The sequence below is a fragment of the Sus scrofa genome, chromosome 4, assembly GCF_054392235.1.
Source record: "Sus scrofa isolate SSC_HxYL_T2T_F1_AM1 chromosome 4, Sscrofa_HxYL_maternal_Yorkshire_Landrace_v2.0, whole genome shotgun sequence".
NCBI classification, from domain to species: Eukaryota; Metazoa; Chordata; class Mammalia; order Artiodactyla; family Suidae; genus Sus; species Sus scrofa.
In genome coordinates this window covers 57,434,036-57,451,291 of record NC_139386.1, presented here as the reverse complement: position 1 = coordinate 57,451,291, position 17,256 = coordinate 57,434,036, and the positions used below count along the sequence as shown (strand labels likewise).

General features: G+C 35.0%; 1 long non-coding RNA gene across 1 annotated transcript in view; it reads right to left on the bottom strand.

The window, feature by feature from the left end:
• The window catches only part of LOC146403814 (uncharacterized), an 86,939-nt gene that overhangs the window by 2,742 nt on the left and 66,941 nt on the right, over positions 1-17,256 (bottom strand). Inside the window, exon 3 of the long non-coding RNA XR_014844988.1 lies at positions 3,180-3,268. This is a non-coding gene — a long non-coding RNA (uncharacterized LOC146403814). The remainder of the gene's footprint in view (positions 1-3,179; positions 3,269-17,256) is intronic.

Genomic DNA, 17,256 nt, shown 5'->3' with positions numbered 1-17,256 from the left:
GAAGTGTTATCAGTTTAATGTAAGCTTGCAAGTAAAAAATTATAGAACTATATGTCTTCTGTGAGGCCTTAATTTCTTTGGTTTGTTTAGGGATAAGAAAAAAAAAAAAAAAGAATGAATAGCACACTTTTTCTCTTATAAAAATGTAAAGAACAACTACACAATATAATGCTTTATTTTGAAATTGGACTTCCATTACAGTTAACCGCTATGAACGCTTTATTTTTCTATAGACCTATTTTCCTTGGGTTGAATGAAATTTTAAGATAAGAAAGGATTTTTTGTGTGTCTTTTGATGGTAACTGAAAAAGATTTCTCTGGTACAGTATATTCTCTCAAGGATTACCCTCTTTATCCTAGCTTAACTTTAGGCAGGTAAATTTATGCCGTTTATTTTTTTGTACCTTCTGATAGTTCTTCAAAGGTTGTGTGGCTAACCCATATCATTAGAACAATGTATTTTCCCTGTAATATTTGTGGGCTATCTCTTACCATTTTTATTGTATTTATCTTTATCTTTTTTTGGGTTAATTGAAAAACTGCCTTAGGCTGGCTAAAACAAGCATTCTATCTTTAAAATAAAATTGTTTAGCATTAAATAATTTACTAATTTGTTTTTCTCTTAATTTTTACTTAGTCAGTAGTTACTTAACTCCAAAAAGCATCTTATGCCTTTGTACCATTTTATAGCTAAAGCATTTAGGCAGTTGTCTCTCATTTATTATATAAAAAAATTCCTTTTATTTTTTTCAAGACATAATTTATGGAACACATATGGAGATATAATGTTATTTTGTACAAAGATATATTAAATATAGCCTTTGTCTCTTAGGTGGTTATATCTACTGGTTTATCTGATAATAAACATATAAATTTAATGGCATGTATTTACTAAACATTCAAATATACCAGGCACTACTGCTAATGTTTGATATTTGTTAACAAACCTGGAGAATGTGGTAGCCACTGCAGCATTACCTTTCTCCTACATTAGAAGATAGGAATTATTAATAATGGTCATATATCATTTAGCTTTGGCCAGACAGAAAGTTTTAGCTCTTTGGTCTAATAAGGGCTCCTTGAAAGTTCATAAAAGCATCAATTAAATGCCAATAGCTGGCCTTCCATCCACAGTCTAATGGATTACCTGAAACTATTATTATCTCTATAGTCTATAGAGACTGAAATATGGGGATTCTTAGTTATTCAGAAAGTATACTGTCTATTTATGTATTCACATGTATTTCCTAAGTTTATTATCTATGCCAAGCAGATATAGTAATGTTATGTTTAAAGTGACTAGAATATGTGAATAAAAATTATGTTCAAGCAGACCACTATTAGGAAAAAAATTGTGGGAGCCACAAAAAAAGAAAAAAAAAAAAACTGGAAGCACAAAGAAGGGAGTAATGTCATGGCAGAGCCAGGGGGAACTTCACAAAAGTGGTGATATTAAACAGAGATATGAAAAATATGGATGAAATTCACTAGATGGGAAAGAGAACATGAAGATATAGAATGAATGAAATTACAATAAGTTCATGACCAGGTTTGGCAAAGAAAAGTAAAAGAGTATAGGAAGAATTATAGGGTATAAAGCCCTAAATATAGTGAACATTTAGAATGAAAAAATCATTTGAATTTTTCTGCATCAATAATGGGGAGTTATACAAAATTCCAGACAAAGAAAGTAGCTTGATCAAATCAGTGTTTTAGAAATATAAAGTGTGGTAGGTGTTCAGTTAGAAATCAAATGGGTTAGAGAAGAAAAGTAAAGAAGGCTGACAATTAAAAGGTAACACTAACATTTGTTACTTGTCCATCCAGTATTCTTGGCTCCCCCATCTTAATAACACCCTGTCATTCCACTGAGGCACCTCTCATCCCTTCTGGAACAAACAGGTGATTTATATGAAATTCCTCCCTGCCTCAGGTCCTCAGTAGACTCTGACTAGTATAAGCCCCATATTCTCTTGCATTCACTATTTCTGAGAAAGGCTATGCCCCAAGCTTAAGTTAGTAAGTACATGGTGCTTCCCTAATCTGTGATTGGTTCTTCAAGATCAACTCCAAATTACTCAGGAGTTTTGTGCAATTATTGTTTGAAGCAGGTTGTTCCCTCCCTCTTTCTCTCTCTCTCTTTTTCTCCCTCTCTCTCAGTGTGAAAAAGGAAATATACAACCTTTCACCCTAAGTATAAATCTAATTTCTAGATGAGCTCAGGGTCATGAGAACTGCTTAAGAACTGAGTTAACGGCTTCATCAGCCTATATCTGAAGTTTGACACTCTGCAAAACATTTTGTGAGCTATTTTCTTGTAAATAATAGTTCCACATAGTTTTTAAAGTATTGCCATAATCTTGAGATATGTTATGAGTTCAGAGACAAGATAGACCAATAGTGCAGAGATTCAAGTATTTAGGCCAGCTGTCTCAATATACAATAGTCAAATCTTGAGTTTGCAAATAAATATATATACAAATATTATCTTACTAACTTAAATATTTTCACTGAAGTATGACTTCTAGTGACTACACTGAATAAAGGAATACATTTCATCGAAACTTTTTAAAGTAGTGTAAGACCGAAGGACAACACCTAGACATTCATGTAACATACAAGATATATACAAACACACAGATACACATAAAATAAAGCCCAGGGCAGCCTTAAATCTATTGAATATTGTCTCTATGTTCTGTTGTTCAAGCATATCAGCACTAGTGATCTTGGCTTTGCATAAAGTTATTATTTTGATCCAAAACTACCTTTCCAATAGGCTTTTTCTTCTGAGGCTTTTAAGACACCAGTATTTTTAATTTTAGTTAAGAATGTCAAAGAGCATACACTGTACATTAAGTTCCAACTACAGAGAGCAATTTTAGAGGAGACAGGTCCAAAAATGAATAAATATAGATACAAATTGGTGACAATTATTATAATAAAAACAAAGTGTTTCAGAAAGATATCTAATTAACACAAATTTGTGATATCTTCCCTTGAACCCAACCTCAGAGATGCTACAGATGGAAAAGATGGTTCAATAGATACCAGAAATCAACTCAGAAAACTGAGAAAACCTTGGGATGCAAGAGGCAACTAAATCTTAGAGTGGAACGAATTGGATTCTAAAGTGGGGTGGACAAGGCATTCAGTGAAGGCATTCTCCCAGCATTTACCTGGATGCATGGCAGAGTATTCAGTTGTTTCTTCTGCATATGAAAGCAGTGGGGTCTGCAGACTGTGGTGGAATATCATCAAGGTACCGCTAAGGGTGGGAAGAAAACATTACATTTATACCTGATTGTTCTCAATAATTTTCTCACCCTCTCTTTCCTCCCAGGTCTAGGCCAAGTAAATCAAAAGAGAGGGACAACAATTGGAAAGTACAATGGTTTCCTAAAAGGTAAACTTCTCTGAGCAATGGCACTAACTAGAAGTTTGCTGACTCCAGATAATAAGAGTACACGCTCTTCACACCAAAATGAACTCTGCCATCGCAATAAAAAAACAAGCAGCAAACAAACAAAAACTAGAGAGCTTTCTATAATGGGAAATTATAATCATGCCAAGCAATATTAAGCGCTGGTAGGAGTCAGGAAAACAAATCAAAATGCATACACTCTTGTTGGGACTACAAACTAATGGTGCTGTATTTAGAGAGGAATCTGGAAATAATTGGTGAAATTAAGGATGTGGAAAGGAAAATCATGGACATGGAGAAAAGACTTGTGGTTGCCCAGAGGGAGGGGAGGGAGTGCAAGGGACTGGGAATTTGGGGTTAATAGATGCAAACTATTGCCTTTAGAACAGCTATACAATGAGATCCTGCTGTATAGCCCTGGGAACTATAACTAGTCACTTATGATGGAGCATAATAATGTGAGAAAAAAGGAATGTATATGTATATGTGTGACTGGGTCACCTTGCTGTACAGTAGAATATTGACAGAACGCTCTAAACCAGCTATACTGGAAAAAAAAAATAATTATTAAAAAAATAAAAGAAAAAAAAAGGATGTGTATATCCTGTGAAATAGCATCTTACTCATTATTTCAAACACATCGCAATCGACAAATGTATGAGGTGTTCATCATTATTACAATTTTTATAGCACCAAAAAAGTTGTAGATGTGTATATATATATATATATATATACATATATTTTATTTACTTATTTGCTTAATGCTTAGCTCCTAGGTTACCTACACACCTAAGAGATTAGAGATTAGATAGATAAAAGTAAAGCCTTAGAATTACATATGGAACCATCAATATGGTTATGTTTAAAAGTAACTTTTAAAGAAGAACGTACATTTGAGTAGCTGAATAGAGTAGCACCTTACCATTTAAATAAATTTAAAACATACAAACAGCATCTTATGTATTTTAAAAGATATATTGCAGTTGAATTGGCAGGACATATCATCCATATATTGAAATGGACATTCATAAGGGGGGAAAGGAATAAAAGTTGGCATAGATAGATGATGATAAGAACAATAAAATATCGTGTCACGTATGATTACATCAACTGTGTGCACTTAAGCCCAAAGAATCAAGCTAAAAGCAAAATCAAAACCAAAGCTTAAGGTAAAGCCCAAGATCTTTGGGAAGTAGTTATTGCGATATCCTTGCAATATAGGGAAGGGTTTACTGAATTCTTGGATTTTCTTCCGAATGAGCAGGAAAAATCTACATGACTTTAATCAAACAGAGAAATATTATGTGCTAAGGACTGAATCACAGGAACTAACATATCTGACTTTCAGCTAGGTGTTTAGTGAAGGCAGTACTGCAATGCAATATTCTAACCATCTGAAGTTAACAATGACGGCATGCTCAAGGGCATGGTCCCAGTAGGACTGCCTGCACTCACACAACAGTTAGAAGCTCAGGGGTCCAGAGGCCATTCATACTTCTGACCAACTGGCTACAGATTCACTGCTTCCCTGACCCTTTCAAGTTTGATAATTCTCTAAAATGACACACAGAGCTCAGGAAAAGTGCTATACTTGCAATTACTTTTATAATAGAGTACCAATCAATACCAGTCAGCGAGTGATAAGTATTTCTAAGAAGAATTGTGATATGAGTGGCTTACTGGAAGTTGGAATAGACTGGGGAGACTGGTGACATACCTCCCAGTGAGTAGAATTAAAGTTAGTACAATTATAGTGAGATAAAATGTACTAACAAGAGGCATCAAAAGAAGAGATTGGCAGTTCCTGGCGTGGCGCAGCAGAAACGAATCCCACTAGAGACCATGAGGTTGCCTTGATCTGTGGTTTAAGGTCACAGACACGGCTCGGATCTGGCGTTGCTATAGTTGTGGTATAGGCCAGCAGCTACAGCTCCAATTAGACCCTTAGCCTGGGAACCTCCACATGTTGCTGGTGTGGCCCTAAAAAGAAAAAAAGACAAAAAAAAAAAAAGAGAAGAGGTTGAATACTAGAGACATTTAAGGAAAAGAATCAGAAATTCAAGACACTCTGATTTAAGGATAATACTGAATTTCCATTGCTTAGGGACCATTCGACTTCACATCGAAGTGCAGGTTTGTTCTAAAAAGAAGTTTACGGAGGTCCACTTGTGGCACAGCAGGTTAAGGACCTGATGTTGTCACTGAAGTGGCCAAGGTAGCTGCTGGGTTGCCGGTTTCATTCCTGGCCCAGGAACTTCCGCATACTGTGTCTGTGGCCAAAAAAATAAAGCAGTTTATGCATAGGTCATAAAAGTATTTGTTCCATAAGTATATGAGCAAAGTTAAACACTTTGCACTAGTGATTTAGAAAATATGCTTGGACTTTGGAGTGTTACCTTGCCAAAAGAGTTTTGCTATAGGAATATCTGGGCAAAGGGCAGTACATTTAACAATGATTTTTTTTTCCCTGTGTGATTAGGACACTGCTGAGGGAGCCTCCTCTTGGCATTCTGCTTCCTATTCAGACAGCTTTAGCTTCTCTCTGTTGCCTGCTTCTGCAGAGGGACAGGCTTTATGGGTAAAAGAAAATCACATACTAGATATAAGTGACCACTGGAAGCATAGCATAATGATTTTTGAGCAGAACCACAAGATTCATTTTAGCTGCTTATAGACAGCAGTTTATACTCAAGAGTTCTGCAGAAAAAGCAACATTGTTGCTCCTTCTTAGAATTCTTTAGCAAGACAATAACACCTCACCACCAAAGATGGAAAGAAAGGAATTCTTCCCAGACTAAAAGGAAAATCTAGGATTTGAATTGTTTTGAGGAATAACTTGAGCACTGGAAGGATAGTTTTCCTTTTTCAAAACTGTTAAGAAGATAAATAATGCCCTTAGCGTATAACAGCTGCAGCCGCCTATGTTGAGAATGAATGAGTTATACAGCTTTGGAGTGCAAATGCGTGTTTATTAGAGATCAGCACAAAAATGAGAATGTTCCAAGAGCCAGACGCTGGCAAGGGCCCTGAGAGAAAGGGTAAGATTTCCTTTGGGAATAAACTGATAACAAATATGTGGGGATGGTGGGGAATCCTAGCATTAATATCTTTAATACATGTTGTCATGTTCTCACTTTTACAAGCTAAGGACACAAGGGTAGATGCCGGCAAATCAATGTTCTGTGCTCATTTCATTTCACACCATCTCTACTTCATGTAAGTGAAAAAAATGAGATTATCTAACAGTAGCATTTTAACTCAAAAATCAATAATTAAGAAAAATTATATAGAGATGGACTTTAAAGTTCGGAACATGTTTTCAGATATCTTTGTAAAGGCTTCGTTTGTTCCTGAGCCTGAAACTACATTGTAAGAAACAAAGAGTCTCCCTCGGAGGCTGCAATACAAGCTTGCCCTCAGAATTTTCTAAGATAAAGGCAACAAGATAAAGCCCCTACTTTTCCTGCCTTGTTCCTTCCTATCGTTTCATCTTGAGCCTTGATAACACTGAGCAACTGTATTGATTACCCATTCTCTTTAAACGTTCTTTTCCAGGACTTTAACCATGGATTGTAGCAATGGAGAGAAAATAGAATCTTCAATACCAGTTCAATGCGGGGTGTGAGAGTATTAAATCCACTAGAAGTCATTTTTCATGATTTCTATTAAATTTTTGAGAGCACTCTTAGTTGCTACTACCAAAGCATACCTTTCTGTTAACAAAAATAGACACATAGAAAGGAAAATGAACCTTTTTTCATAGTCTGATCAAATATTATATTCTATAAAAGGTATTTACTGATTTGTATATTGTAGGCAAAATTGACACAATCATGATTTGGGACCTATTTTTGTATATATTACAAATATTTTCATAGATTTGATATTTGACCTTAGATAATTAATCATCTAACTGCACATTAGAAGGGAAAAAAGAACTATATGAACAATGGATGGCAGACTTTCTGTTTCAGAACAAAAACTGAGCAAGATCGTTTCTACTATCTTTGGAATTGAGCATTCAATTTCAATGTCATCAGCATTTTATAACTTAGTTTAAATTTCTTTATATTCTCCAAACATATCATGCACATTATCATTGTACCTTTACTTATGATTCTATCCATCTACAGGACAGCCTTTCTGTCTGGTGCAACTCTATCAAGATCTAGATCAAATCTCATCTATTAACTGTGGGTTTCCTTCTTACCAATCTTTTTTTTTTTTTTTTTGCTTTTTAGGGCCACACTCACAGCATATGGAGGCACCCGGGCTAGGGATCTAATTGGAGCTACAGCTACCAGTCTACGCCACAGCCACAGAAACGAGGGAACCAAGCCGTGTCTGCAAGCTGCACCACAGCTCACGGCAACGCCAGATCCTTAACCCACTGAGAGAGGCCAGAGATCGAACCTGCATCCTGAGCTACAAAGGGAACTCCTGTTCTTACCAGTCTTATCTCCAACTTTTAATATATAACAATTAAAGAATGTTGTTTGCTATTTCAAGAAAGAAAAGGTACCTACTTGAGACCTAGCTATACGATGCATCTTATCATTCTTATACCTGAGGCTCTGAAAGTTTCATGTGGTTACATAAGTTGCCCATGATGACACACAGAGGAAACAGTAGGGCCAAAATGTGAATTGATACAAAACAGAGCAAGCTTATGCGCCTCACATCTACAAGAAGATCATTTTATTTAGCCCTATCTCAGGTAACTAATCACGTCTGCTTTGCTCTTATACTGTCTGTTGGTTAAAAGTTATTCATAGGCTTGTTTCTCAGTCTCTCTCTCTCTCTCTTCTCTCCAACTCTTAAACCTGGAAGTTTAAGTTAACTTGATCCTTTTTTAGAAGATGACAAGAGAGTACTCCGTTACTGTCCTCTTTAGACCACCTTGAACTCAAAAGATAAAAGTGTGATAAGATTGATGTTCAGCTTTGAAATGAAAGCTTTTAATAGAAATGTGGGGACGTAAAAGGCCCCCCAACTCTTTTTTTTTGAAATTTTCTTTTCTTTTCTTTTCTTTTTCCCCCCAACTCTTTTATAATAAAATCCAGTCAAGATTGTCTTAATTTCCACCATTTCTGTATTTTTTGGGAATCCCAAATCTCCTGAATAATAAAATAATTTGTTGATTTTCTTTGCCAACGTACCTTATTTTCACATTTCCCTCAAGGAGGGAGTAAAGTTGATTGGCATTATGAATTACTACATTCCTTTTCCAAATATCATCTAAAAGTATTTGAATCTGGCCACTATTCCTAACATATGTGCTATTCGATAACCCTCAAATGTACTTGTCTCCATCTTCTATTATATACCCTTTATCATGTTATTGAGGTTCTACTGATTTTTACATCCTCAGAATATAACGTAGTGACTGAAAGATAAATGTATGAATAAATGCAACTGGAATAGAAGTAGAAGAATCATCAGGTCAAATTAATAAATTATAAATTCTAGTAAATTACTTATTAAGTGTATAGAGGAAGTGTAATATAATGATGTGTTCCATATGTGTCAAGATGATCTAGTTTCCTTCAGAAAGGTATCTTTAAATAGATTTTCCACTAAAAGTGAGGATGAACTGAATACTATATTGTCCCTCCTTTGTTCTGCTGTGACCAGTTGTAATTATTTGAAACATATGGATAGAATAAGGGGTACAGTGCAAAATCATGGAACAGAATGTTTGTCTCATATGGTGGATAAACCCCTGACCTTGGCCTCATTAACACAGGCTCTAATGAGCTGAGATAATGGGCCCAGATTGTTATACCAGCAGGGATCAAACCTAATTTAATTCAGCTATTCCTTGATACCATAGAGAGGATTTTTAAGAGTAAGACATCAGGTATGTAAGACATCAGAAATTTTTCAAGATTTCTTACACAGTCCATATTCACGTTCCGGTGATTGGGCCTATTAAGTAAACCTCAGCTGAGTAATCACTTTATACTTACTCATTTTAAGTGGGTTACTGAGCTGCTGCCATAAATAGTATCAACAGATTTTTGGTTAGTTGGTCAGGTGCCAACAGAACAAGGAAAAAGACAAGTCTTAACAATATAGGAGACAAGTAGAATTGTCTTGTTCAGAATTCTGATTTTGGAAACATAATTCACTTAAGAGGACAAAGTATAAAACTCAGTGACTTAGACCTTTCTCAGCTTCCTTCAAGTAGCATAAAACTCCAAAATATTTTGATCCAATGATATGTGTGTGTGTGATATAACATATCTATGTTGATATGTATGATCTATTTATATGTATTGTATATATATGCCATATATATACAATACATAAGATATGTGTTGTCATATGTTCTAAAGGGAGAATGTGGCATGCTACCAAGTTCTGCAAAACTCAAGTCTCCTCTGTCATTATTGGCTCTATGCACATTCTACCCGTATTTCTCAGTGATATCCATGGATAGTCTGTCATGTGCTCAATTTCCCTAGACTACCCAAACTATCTTTGACTTGCCATGATAAAGATCAAGCTTTCTTTCTATTGCATCCTTTGCTATAGAACTGCAAATAGTCTATGTCCATTCCCATAATATGAGATCACTGGCATATGGTAATGCAGGAGCGTGGAAGTTTTACCCACCTCTCCTTATTAAAGTTGAATTAGAGCTGCTTCATTAAGCCTCCGATTTAAGATTTGCATGTTTTCTTTCTTTTTTCTTATGTCTCCTCTTAACATTGGAATCGTATATGAATTAATGGAGATAAGGATATAGTAATATAATGGTGAACGAAGAAGAATATTTAGAAATATTATTTAAATTATTTTACACCTTAAAAAATTAACATGGGAAATCAAATCCCCTACTAGACTATATATGAAGATTATGGGAACCAAGAACCTTGATAAAATTTTGACTCTTTTATGGTAAATTAGCCACTGCATTTCATCTTGCAACACTATCATCTTATGTATTTTTGCATTGGGAAGAATTAAAACCATATGCAAAGGTCTCAAAGGCCTTGTCTTTTCTCAGATATCCCTTTCTTCCTAACCTTTTGTTCAAGATTGCCAAAACTCATCTTTTCCTGAGCAAGGACTAATGAGAGTTGGTTATGGAAATATTCCAGAAGACCAAGTGAAAACACTTAAAAATTATCCACTATTTCTAACCTATTTCACCATTTCCCAAGTATTGGAAATTCAACAGTGGAGTGTGACCTGCCTCCTATTGTCTATACAAACCACAAACAAACATCCTTCGATTGTGGTCAGGATAATATGAACATTTATTTTTAATCCTTAGGCAGAGGAAATAAACTAATACACAATATGAATAAAATTTAAGTCTATGGTTTTTACATTTCATTTAATAAGAAATGAGTTTCTCTCTTTCAGCTTCTTAAAATTTCTGGCTCACAGCGATTAAAAGAGTGAAAGGCCAGCCTGGATCAAAAAGTCTGCCACTACATTAAATACATTCCTGCACAGATGTTTATGAAAGCATGTGAATCTCTTTGCTTATAGAAGTTTAATTTTGAAAACACATTGATAGTATGAGAAATTAAAACCATTTTTGAAGTATGCTTGATTAAATGAGTAAATTAATTTATTTTACCATTTGCTATTAAAATCCATCCATAAGATTAGTTGATTCCTATTTCTCCCTGATTAACCAAGACCTTAGGGTTTAGAAAGAACCATAAACCAGGAGCTCAGCTTTTCTAAAATTTTCACAAAAAGGGTCTCCATATCTTATGCTAAGCCCATAACCAAAATCATTGTCATTTCAAGAAAAAAAGTTAATTGTAGCTCCCTAAGAGAAAGTTAGGGTAATAGCATCAAAAAATGAAATATCCAAGGGTTTGGGGAACAAGAAATACAAAAGATACAGTAACTCTTGATATTAATATAACATTCTACCATAATCAATATTTTCTCGAGTCCTTTACCCACTTGTAGTGTAGCCTCCCACCATAACCTTTTAAAAACGTAGCAGACTACGACTAAGGAAAAAAGAAACCAGTGTCTGCATAGCAATATATTTTTGTTTTATTTTAACAGCTTTATTGAGGTATGATTGACATACAATAAAATGTTTACATGTTTAATGTATACGATTTCATGAATTTGACGTGTGCTTGTTATCAACCATACACCATCACTAAAATAAAGGTAATAAACACTTCCATCATCTATAAAATTTTTCTTGTGTCCCTTTGTGTGTGTTTTCGTTTGTCTATTTTTGTTTGTGGTAAGAACGCTTAACATGAGATTTACACTTTTAAAATTTTGAGTAGACAGCCACTTCCTGGATATCATGCCCTGTTTCCCAAGCCATTTCCAGCTAATGCTCTGCAACTCTAACTCTAATACAGACAGTAGTAAATATAGAGTCAACACTTAGTAGATTTTGGAATCTTTGAGACTCTCCTTCACAAGACAAAATGGAAATATTGTACATACATAAATATACTGCTTATAATGATGTGTGGGTGTTTATTTTCTTACTTGGCAAAGGCCCCCTGTGGCTCATATTAAAATGCAAATTTTTTTTTGGTCTTTTGTCATTTTAGGGCCACACCCATGGCTTATGAAAGTTCCCAGGCTACGGGTTGAATTGGAGTTATAGCTTCTGGCCTACACCACAGCCAGAGCAACATGGGATCCGAGCCACATCTGCAACCTACATCATAGCTCACGGCAACCCCAGATCCTTAACACACTGAGTGAAGCAGTGTGGACCGAACCTGCATCCTCATGAATGCTAGTCGGGTTCGTTAACCACTGAGCCATGATGGGAACTCCACAATGAACAATTATAATGGGGTAATTAAAAATAAACACAACATACTAAGTGAAGTAAGTCAGAAAGAGACAAATACCATATGATATCACTTCTATGTGGAATCTAAAATATGGCACAAATCAAACTATCTACAAAATAGAGTCATGGACATAGAGGACAGACTCATGTTTACCATGGGGAGTGGATGGTGGAAGTGGGATGGATGGGAAACTTGTGGCTGGTAGATACAAATTATTACATTTAGAATGGATAAGCAATGAGGTCCTACTCTACAGCACAGGGAACTACATCCAATCTCTTGGGGTAGAATATGATGGAAGATAGTATGAGAAAAAAAGTATGTATATGTATAACTGGGTCACTCTGCTGTGCAGCAGAAATTGTCACAACACTGTAAATCAACTATACTCTAATAAAAATAAAATAAAATTTTAAAAATGAAAAAATAAACACAACAGAAATAAGCATTTGAAAGCAGATACCCCATTTATGTGGAATACTGTCAAGTATTATGTTCAATACTAGTGGTAGTTCTAATCTTAACAAATCCAAAAGACTGATTTAACAGAAAAGAGAAAATTAGAGAGATAACAGAAAATAATTTGAAATTCTAGATATGAAACTATCACAATTATTATTCTTCTTGTATATTTTAGTTCTGGTCACTAATATCTTACAACTTTTGTTTTCTTCTCCTTTACTATATTCTGCATTCTAATCCTAAATAGAACCCTCTCAAATTTGCATGTGAAATATTTAATAAGGTAAAATTTCTGAGGCATTTCTGGCTAAGGAAATTTATGGTGCTCCACAGGAAGTCATGAGGTCATGCAAGAGAAGTGGATATAAAGGCTAGGCAGCATCTCTATTTTTGACTATAAAGCCTATGTATATTAAAAATGGAGACCCAAAAATAGAGCCATTTTTCCACTTTGGGTGCACAAAGACATGGCAAAAGATCTCAGTTTGCCACTTTTTGGTTCTAGGGCCATTTGCATTTTCTCCATACTATTGTCTCTAGACTGAATGAAGGCAATATCATAACACATCATTTTCCTAAATGATGTAAAAATGTGTGTGTGTGTTTGTGGGTGTGTGTATATTTGTTTGTGTGTATCTGTGTGTTGGGGGTATGGGGTATATTTGAGAATTTAAGAGATGTAGTGAATCAATACTCAATATAGATCAATAGAATCTATACTCCACACAATTTTTATATAATATTGAAAATCAGATCTTATGAGAATGATGTATAATTTTCCGTTTTATCTTGGTTGATTTTCATAAATCCAAATAATTTTGGCAAACTTCACTTTAAAATGCTTCATTATTGCTGTGTAGCACTGAGAACTATGTCTAGTTACTTATGACGGATCATGATAATGGGAGAAAAAAGAATGTATACATGTATGTGTAACTGGATCACCATGCTGTACAGTAGAAAAAAAAATTGTATTGGGGAAATAACAATAAAAAATAAATAAATAAAATGAAATGCTTCATTAGGTATATTTTTCTTTTATAACCAGTGTGACTATTTTTATATTTAATTATATGCTTTATTTAATGAAAATTAATTGCTTCTACTGCCTTTATAAACATAAGCTCCTTATAGGCATTTTGCAGTTTACTACTCAGTGTATTCTAATACACACGTTTTCTTATTTCAGAGAACACCCAAAGACAAAAATAAATAAGACTGTTTATTTTTCCTTGTTTGCTCCTGTTTAGACACTCCAGCTCTGTGAATCCCTAATACTGCGAGTTAGACTAGGAAAGCTGACTGTGCAGATGTTGCTGATATTTTACACATTAGGATAATCTCCACAGTCAAGAGGAGCTAAAGTGTTAATGCAATTAAATTCTTAATTTCAAGTCTAAATATTTTACTTCCCTATAGTAAATCCTGCTTATTAAGTATGTGGCCACATATGGTAGAAATAATCCCCTCTAATCTAAGGTTCTCTAGGGTCATTTCTTGACCTTTTTTAATGATGATAATCAAAATATTGTCATAGGTAAAAACCATGCATTCCTACATTATTATTACTGGAGTGGCTCAATAATTAGTAACTTTATAATATTTATCAAAGTGATAAAATCACTGTTAAGAATTAGTAAAATAAGGGGAGTTCCCGTCGTGGCGCAGTGGTTAACGAATCCGACTAGGAACCATGAGGTTGCGGGTTCAGTCCCTGCCCTTGCTCAGTGGGTTAACGATCCGGCGTTTCTGTGAGCTGTGGTGTAGGTTGCAGACGCGGCTCGGATCACGCGTTGCTGTGGCTCTGGCGTAGGCCGGTGGCTACAGCTCCGATTCAACCCCTAGCCTGGGAACCTCCATATGCCGCGGGAGCGGCCCAAGAAATAGCAACAACAACAACAACAAAAAAAAAAAAGACAAAAAAAAAAAAAAAAAAAAAAAAGAATTAGTAAAATAAGGCACAAGTTCTGAAATGACCCACATGTACATGCATTAATACACACACAATTTATATATTATAGTCTATAATTTACAGACTTACTATTCAGTGTGATACCAATTTCCTAACTGATGTAATCAAAAGAATAGGTGGTTTACTTGAGGGAAGGGGTGGTGTTCAAGATTGGATTCTCTAAAATAGAAGATTCTTGGATTCTAATTTGAGTGTTCTATTATGTTCTTGCCTAAATTGTCTGCCCTCACTTCTCTGAGGTTATTATCATATTGTTTTAAACACTTAACATGACCTGCTGAGTATTTCTTGGCCTCTTTTTTGTCTACTTGTAAAGAAAATTTTACTACTTATAATGTTGAGGCTCTGTGTCTTTAACTGCTTTTATGTCATTTCCAGCAACTGAACTATTTTCTCCTGGGTTAAGTATTTTAAACCTTGTTTCAAAAAAAAAATCAAAACTTTTTTTGAAGCATGAATGGACCTTGAAGATACTATGCTAAGTGAAATAAGACAGAGAAAGAAAATACTATATAGTCTTACTTACATATGGAATTTCAAAACATATGAATCTTATGAAATAGAAAAAAAAGATCAAATTAGTGGTTACTAAAGGTGGAGTTTCTGGGTGGGGGAGGATTGGAAGAAGGTGGTCAAAAGCTAAAAGCTTCCAGTTATCAGATAAATAAACACTAAGAATGTAATGTACCATATGGTGATTAGAGTTGACATTGCTATGATATATATGAAAATTGTTAAGAAAATAAATCCTATGAATTCTCAGCATAGGGAGATTTTTTTTATGTTTTTTTTTATTCCTTCTATATGAGAAGATGGATGTTAACTTAACCTAATGTGGTAATTATTCTAAATATAATATGTTATCCTAGATGAGATCCTGGAACTGAAAAAGATCATCAGGTAAATGCTAAACTAATGCAAATAAACTATGGAGTTTAGTTGATAATGTATCAAAGCTGTTTTGTTAATGGGACAAATGTGGTTCAATGTGTTAAGGCTCCAGTGTTGTCACTGCTGCAACTCCCTCTGGTCACTACTGTATCACAGATTCAAACCCTGGCCCTGGGAACTTCCACATGCCATGGGTACAGCCAGAAAGAAAAAAAAAAAAAGTCACAAATGTATCATAGTCATGCAAAACTGTAATAATAGGAGAAACTGGGTACAGGTTATATATGAGTTCTTTGTATTTTCTTCTCAATTTTACGGTAAAGACAAAAAGAAAATAGTCTATTTAAAGCAACAACAACAAAAAAAATATTCATTCTCCCAAGACTGCCCTCAACAGGTCATCACATCCTCCCCTGCTGCCCTTGCACAGCAAGGTGACACTTCCTATATCATCCTGTAGAGCATCATGCAGTTTTCTTAGTGAGCAACACAGGTAAGATCTTCAAGTGTACTGTGTGGGAAATAATTGGAAAGGGCTGAGTTTCAGTTATTTACCATCAAAGTTTTCGATGTCACCTAATTTTACTGTAATCACATTCTTGCTTCACAACTAAATCCACAAAGTATGTGAAAATTCGACAAGTGATTCTGGTTCAAATAAAAGCACAAGTTGGCTCCAGCACACCACAGTTTGGGAGTGTGTGTGTGTGTGTGTGTGTGTGTGTGTGTATGGTGGGGGTGGAAGGTGTTTACATTTGAATAAATTCTTAGTAAGTGATTTTTAAACAAACAACTAAATATCGTGACATAAAATTTTAATTGTAAGGAGCTTCTAAGATTTAAATGCTTGTATAAGAAAGCTTACAATGATTAATCCATTTAATTCCAAAAGCAATTACCAGGCACTGCCATTGGTAAGGTATCCCCCAATTTCAGTGAGGAGAGAGAAAGGGGGAGAAAGAGATAGGCAGATAAATAAAGCAGTATCTTTAGCCTCAAATAAATTGTTTCTCCAAAAGGAGAGACAGACATGAACTTGGAGAGAAAAATGATATGGAGAAGAAATATAGAGAGCCACAATTTTCCTATTTCAAAACAGAGATGACAAGCATGATCTGACCTCCTGGGCCATATGTAACATTGTTCAGGACATGACACCTTCAGCGAAGAAGCACTAAAGAGGAATCAATTCACTGAAGTTTGATGTAAGCACTCCCTGCCTCATATATTATTTCCCTTTTCTCCTCATATTACCTATTTTCCTTTCTACGCATTCCCTCGCACAAAGCAGTGCCTCATCAAATTTCACCTCTACCCCTGATCTCTGGCATAATCACATGAAACTACACACAGAGGTCAAACGTAAATTATCTGTACTTCCTGGATCAGTTTTCATGGAAATAGGTACCTGAAAGAATATTTGCATTACCTTGTTTTTTTCCAGTTTGTCCAAAACCTATTAAGGTCTACTTTCAGAATTTGGTGGTAAGTCTTTTTGCCATGATTAAAGATAATTCAGGAAGTATCTTATTGAAACTAAAGTGCACACACAAATAGTGTGGCAAGAGGGGACATATAGAAAATCTCCTAAAAAGAAGTAAACTAGAGCTACCTCAAAAGAATTAGGACAATAGCATACACAGTATACTCTGTCTGCCTTAAAGTAGAGGGCTGTGTTTCACCTCTGTGCCTAGTTCAGATCA